Source organism: Microtus ochrogaster, unplaced genomic scaffold, assembly GCF_000317375.1.
Source record: "Microtus ochrogaster isolate Prairie Vole_2 unplaced genomic scaffold, MicOch1.0 UNK41, whole genome shotgun sequence".
NCBI classification, from domain to species: Eukaryota; Metazoa; Chordata; class Mammalia; order Rodentia; family Cricetidae; genus Microtus; species Microtus ochrogaster.
The window spans coordinates 2,176,863-2,183,470 of record NW_004949139.1 but is presented as its reverse complement, the minus strand read 5'-3'; positions in this window follow the sequence as shown (position 1 = coordinate 2,183,470).

Here is a 6,608-nt window from a genome sequence, read left to right as displayed (position 1 = left end):
GACCTCTGGAAGAACAGTCAGTGTTCTTAACCGCTGAGCCATCTCTCCAGCCAAGAGCAGCAAATGTTCTTAACCACTGAGCCGTGTCTCCAGCCTCTAATACATTGTGAGCGTGTGTGTGTGTGTGTGTGTGTGTGTGTGTGTGTGTGTGTGTGTGTGTGTGCATGTGTATACTCCCCCACGGGAGCCATGGTATACCTGTGAAGGTCAGAAGACAACTTTAGGGAGTCAGGTCTCACCTCCTATTCTGGAGACTGAACTCACTCTGCAGACCAGGCTGGTCTTAGCCTCATGCAGATCTGCCTGCCTCTGCTTCAGAGCTCCACTTCTTTCATTCTCTTTTTCTTGGGTTTATTTATTTTATTTTATGTATATGAGTGTTCTGCTTGCCTGAATGTGTGTGCACTGAGTTCATGCCAGGTCCTGCCCACAGCAGCCAGGGGCCTCTGGGAGAGCAGAGCAAGGGCTCTTAACCACTGAGCCATCTCTCCAGCTGCTAAACCCCACTTCTTTCATAGAGATCCACCTGCCTCTGTCTCCGAGTGCTGGGATTAAAGGCTTGTGCCACCACCACCCAGCTTTTTTGTTTGTTTGTTTTTGTTTTATTTTTCAAGACAGGGTTTCTCTGTGTAGCCCTCGCTGTCCTGGAACTAGCTCTGTAGACCAGGCTGGCCTTGCAATCTTTTGTTTGTTTGTTTGTTTGTTTGTTTTCTAAGATTTATTTACTGTGTACAGTGTTCTGCCTGCATGTATGCTTGCACTCCAGAAGAGGGCACCAGATCTCATCATAGATGGTTGTGAGCCACCATGTGGCTGGGAATTGAACTCAGGTCCTCTGGTACAGGAACCTGTGCTGTTAACCTCTAAGCCATCTCTCTAGCCCCCATTTCTTGAATCTTACTGTGAATCTTCATTCATTCACTCAACATCTACTGAGCATCTACCCATAATAACCACTTCCTACCGTGTATATGAAGAGCTAATTGGTAACTCAGTAATGTCTTGAGAGGGAGTTGTAAGAGGAGGTGAGGAAGTGTAGAAGAGTAACTGCCTAGATGCTGTGCAGTATCACCCAGGAGGCTGTGCAGAGGCAAGGTCTGGGAAGGCAAGGAGCAAGTGGGCTACTTCAGACTCCTACATCCATATCTTCACTCTGATGTGTGACTTCTACACAAGTCAGTCAGCCTCCCTGGCCTTGAAATCTTCCTCTGGCCTTAGCTTTTCCTACAGCTCAGCTGAGTTAAAGCTGAGTGGTAGCTCAGACCTGAAATCTCAGTCCTTGAAAGGCTCCATCAGCAGAAGACCAACCTGTGCTGTAGAGTGAACTCCAGGCCAGCCTGGTCACAGAGTAAGATTCTGTGTCACAAAAAAGTAGATGACTTAATGTATATAAAGCAAACAGAACAGTGTCTAGCATAGTATTCTCAATAAATACTGACTTTACAAAGAATATCAGAACCATTAAAGAATTACACCAATATCAACTATGTATGTTAGGTGTCATAATGTACTCAATGATCCCAGCACTCAGGAGGTAAAGGCAGGAGGATAAGGAGTTCAGAGTCATCCTTAGCTACAGAATGAATAGGAGGTGAATCCTGGGCTACATGAAACCCAGTCTCAAAAACAAAACAACAAAATTCACTAAATCTAGAAATACCAAATCATTCTGAAGATAAAATTGAGAATAGATTGAAGAAATAGAAGCTAGACAAGGGAGGTAGTCAGGCCGATGTACATGGAAAACCCAGCTTACCTTGTTAATTTAATTATTGTTTATGTTTGTGAGTGTTTTGTCTGCATGTGTCTCTATGCACTATCTGTGTGCCTGGTACCTGTGGAGGCCAGAAAAGGGTATTTGGCCCCTTGAAGCTGGATTTGAGCCACCTTGTGGGTTCTGGGAACCAAACCTAAGGCCTCTGCATGGACAGTAAGGACTCTTCACCCCTGAGCCATCTCTCTTCACCTTCTTGAACTGAGCAGTGATTGTGATTGGGCAGTAGTGGAATAACAGAAAGGATCTAGATTTGTGATGTATTTGGTGATTAATTGGGTGATCAGGTAAGGCATCAAGATTGATCATGATTAATTAATGAGTGTGACATTGGAAAGCACTTTTTAAATTTTTTTAAAAGATTTATTTATTTATTATGTATACAACATTCTGCCCGCACGCCAGAGGAGGGTGCCAGATCTCAGTACAGATGGTTGTAAGCCACCATGTGGTTGCTGAGAATTGAACTCAGGACCTCTGGAAGAGCAGCCAATGCTCTTAACCTCTGAGAGCCATCTCTCCAGCCCCCACTTTTTTTTGTTTTTGTTTTTGTTTTTGTTTTTGTTTTTGTTTTTTCGGGACAGGGTTTCTCTGTGGCTTTGGAGCCTGTCCTGGAACTAGCTCTGTAGACCAGGCTGGTCTTGAACTCACAGAGATCCACCTGCCTCTGCCTCCTGAGTGCTGGGATTAAAGGCGTGCACCACCATAGCCCGGCCAGCCCCCACTTTTTAAATTTTTAAAATATTAAATTGGAGCTGGGCGATGGTGTGTGTGTGACACATCAGGCCTAGCTGTTAGGAACTTTATAGGCTAGATATTATGTTAAATACACTGTGTCTAAGTATCCCTTCAACACATATTCATGAGCCAAACAATGAGAATACAGTGCTAGATAAAATAAACATAACTTATCTCCCCTCCCTGTTGAGCATGCCTTAAAAAATTAACATCCACAATAATCTGATGATGCTACATAATTCTGATTCATTTTATAAAGGTTTAAATTAAGACTCTGCTAAGTTCTATTTTCCTACATGAAGGTTGTGTTTTTAATCTATAAAATGAAGGGAGATATTGCCTGCCTTGGGGAGTTCTGTAACACATACCTAAGTTATGCTAAAATTATAATTTTTTGAAGGACACATAGAAAGTACGTGACAAAGATGAGACTCAGAGGAGAGGGGCCGTGGTGGCACACACATCGGACCCAGCACTCAGACTGCAGAGGTGGATCTCAGAGTTGGAGGCCAGCTTGGTCTACATAGTAAAACCCTGTCTCAGAGAAGAAAAAAACAAAAACAATAACAACAACAAGAGAGAAAGAGAGGAGGAAGACAGGGATTACTAAATTATTTAGGTACCTATAGAGTTGAATTGTTCCTGAGGAAGAGGAATTTCTCAAAAAGGGATTATGCCAGGTGACCTGGGTACCACCCATCTCAAAAATGCAAGCCGGGCGATGGTGGCGCACGCCTTTAATCCCAGCACTCGGGAGGCAGAGGCAGGCGGAACTCTGTGAGTGAGTTCGAGACCAGCCTGGTCTACAGAGCTAGTTCCAGGACAGGCTCCAAAGCCACAGAGAAACCCTGTCTCGAAAAAAATAAAAAACAAAAACAAAAAAAAAATGCAAAGGTATTCTATAGAGAAACAGGTTAACTATTGTTCTAGCTACCTGGGAGGAAGGACTCTCCTGGAAAACCAGGAATGATCATTGTACCCACTCCCTTCATCTACTGGGTTCCTCAAGGGACTTAAAAACAATGACTTGAGCTTTGTTTAATTTGTCACTTCCCTTGTTACTTCTTTCTGCTGTCTCGCAGCCCACAAAATAGGAAAAGGAATTTGTCTTTAGCAATATGAATAGCAAAAAGGAATGAAGAAACAGACTACTTCTCAGGCAGGCTGAGAAAGGCCCAGGGATTGAGAGGAGCCCAGAGAAAACTGAGTTCCCTGAAGCCACATCAGAGATGAAGGAGGATTAAGATTTAAGGTTAGCTAGTAGGAGTATAATAGTTAGCCAATTGGCTAACACTCAGCAAACCCTCTGGCCACCGGTTCCTAGGGACCAGGGGCAGGAAGACTTGTTTGGAAACCAGCAGAGCCCAGGCGAGATCACCCAGGACATTTTTCTCCCTGGATCTCGACCCTTCAATTTGAGGAGTACTAAGTCAACTCTAGCATTTTGACATAAGAAATGGGAGGGGGGGGCCTTGAAAACGTCACTGGGGCATAGAAATTAATGCTTATTTGTCATACCAATGACCAATGGCCAATTTACCATTCCACAAGAGTACTTTACTTAATCTGCACAATCCATCAAGACATTTGTCATTCACATCTTTAATGAAACAAGCCAGTTGGAGGTGCAACATGCCTTTAATCCCAGTACTCCAGAAGCAAGCAGATCTAGGCCAGCCTGGTCAACAGAACAGGGCTACACAGAGAAACCCTATATCAAATAACTAAATAATAAATAAACAATAAAATGAAGCAATGACTCAAAAAGTATCTCTGTAGTGCACTATTTTTTATTTTATTTTATTTTGATTTTTTGAGACAGGGTTTCTCTATATAGCTTTGGAACCTGAACCTGGAACCCACTCTGTAGACCAGGCTGGCCTTGGACTCACAGAGATCCACCTGCCTCTGCCTCCCAAGTGCTGAGATTAAAAGTATGAGCCATCACTGCCCAGCTGCAGTGTACTCTTACAATACTCTGATTTGTACAATATTTGCTGAAGATCTCTCTCTCTCTGTCTCTCTCTGTCTCTCTCTGTCTGTCTCTCTCTCTCTCTCTCTGTCTCTCTCTCCCTGAAACAGGGTTTAACTATGTAGCCTTAGCTATCCTTTAACTTGCCTCCAACTCAGAGATCTTCCTGCTTAATGTCTTTTATAAACTTTTATTATCATTATTATTATTATTTTGTTTTTTGAGACAGGGTTTCTCTGTAGCTTTGGGATCTGTCCTGGAACTAGCTCTGTAGACCAGGCTGGCCTTGAACTCACAGAGATCCTCCTGCCTCTGCCCCCTGCTGGGATTAAAGATGTGTGTACCCACTACCTGGTTAATTTTAATTTTTAGACTTATTTTTTGCCCTTTTTTTATTATTTTGTTTTTCGAGACAGGGTTTCTCTGTAGCTTTGGAGCCTCCTGAGTGCTGGAATTAAAGTCATGTGCCACCACCGCCGGGCTTATTTTTTTTACTTTATGTGTATGAATGTTTTTATTTTATTTTATTTTATTTTATTTTTTCTGTGGTTTTGGACCCTGTCCTGGAACTAGCTCTTGTAGACCAGGCTGGTCTCGAACTCACAGAGATCCGCCTGCCTCTGCCTCCCAAGTGCTGGGATTAAAGGCGTGCGCCACCACCGCCCGGCTTGAATGTTTTGTCTTCATGTAAGTATTATACCATATGTATATCTGGTACCTTCAGAGTTCAAAAGACAGCAGCATATCTCCTGGAATCTGGAATGGTTGTGAGAGCCAGGCTCCTCTGCAAGGGCAACAAGTACTCTTAACTGCTGAACTGCGTGTGACAGGTCTTTCTCTGTCCTGTCATCCAACTCTCAATAGCAATACATAGACTTATTATTATAAAAGCTCAGCCTTAGCTTATGTAGGCTTGTCCCACTAGCTCTCATTACTTAAGTTAAGCAATTTATATTAATCTATGTTTTACCTTTGTTTCCATGCTGCACATCCTGCTTCCTCTGTGTGTCTCACTTTTCCTGAGCATCTAGGCTAGATTCCTCCTCACCTCGCTCTCTCTGCCCCAATGCCCTGTTATATAGTTCCTGCCTAGCTCTTGGCCGTTCAGCTCTTTATCAGATCAGTCACAGCAATATATCTTCACACAGTGCACAAATATCTCACAACATTCCCCCTTCTGTGTAAGTAGAAAGGAAAGGTTTTAACTCTAACATAGTAAAACTATACACAATAAGAACAATTATCGGGTAAGAATTATATTCACAATGTCTAATCCATTAATATTGACAAATTCAAAGAAAATACTCCATTATCTATCCTGTCTTGGTGAGTTCAGAGTTTTGTACCTGATTTATGTTGTATCCTAACTTGTATTACCAACAAAAACTATCTTTTTAGAGTTCAAAACATTTTTAAATAAACAACTTAAGTTTTATGCCTCTCAACCTTATATACTTTATAACTTTTGTGAGTTTCTTTTTTGACTTTGGGAAGAAGGAAAAAAACTGTAACTATAACTATCTAGTCTTTAACCCCATCAAACTGGAAGTGCAGAGCAAGGAACTTCCAAAACTAAGAAATGACACAGACATCTGGCTAAGTGGACAATCACCCCAAATGCCTCTGCAATGTTGTTGGAGCATCCATCTTCAGCCTACATGTAGAGAATACGGACAAACTTTTCTGTGAAACAGGAATTTTGAATGACAGTCCTACCTTGTTTTGGCAAAATTCAACAGACACTCTCTTTTGTGTCCTGCTTGTCCAGTCTGGACAGCCTAATGTTAGCAGTCGAGGCAAGGGCACTTTCCTGCCCAAATGGCCAGATTTACCACATTGAAAACAAACTCCATATGGAGGTTCTTTGATGCCTATCATCCTTTTTCAAAGTAAATTGGTGCTGTCAGGAGTAGACATGCCTCATGTCATAAAAAGCCTTATATTAGTAAAACATCTTAAAGGCCATATTTTGTAGGTCTCTGAAGTGTTTGAAAACTACCTATCTAAAATATACCTCTGTTTAACATTGAAAATATATCTAATAAGCCGGGCGGTGGTGGCGCACGCCTGTAATCCCAGCACTCGGGAGGCAGAGGCAGGCGGATCTCTGTGAGTTCGAGGCCA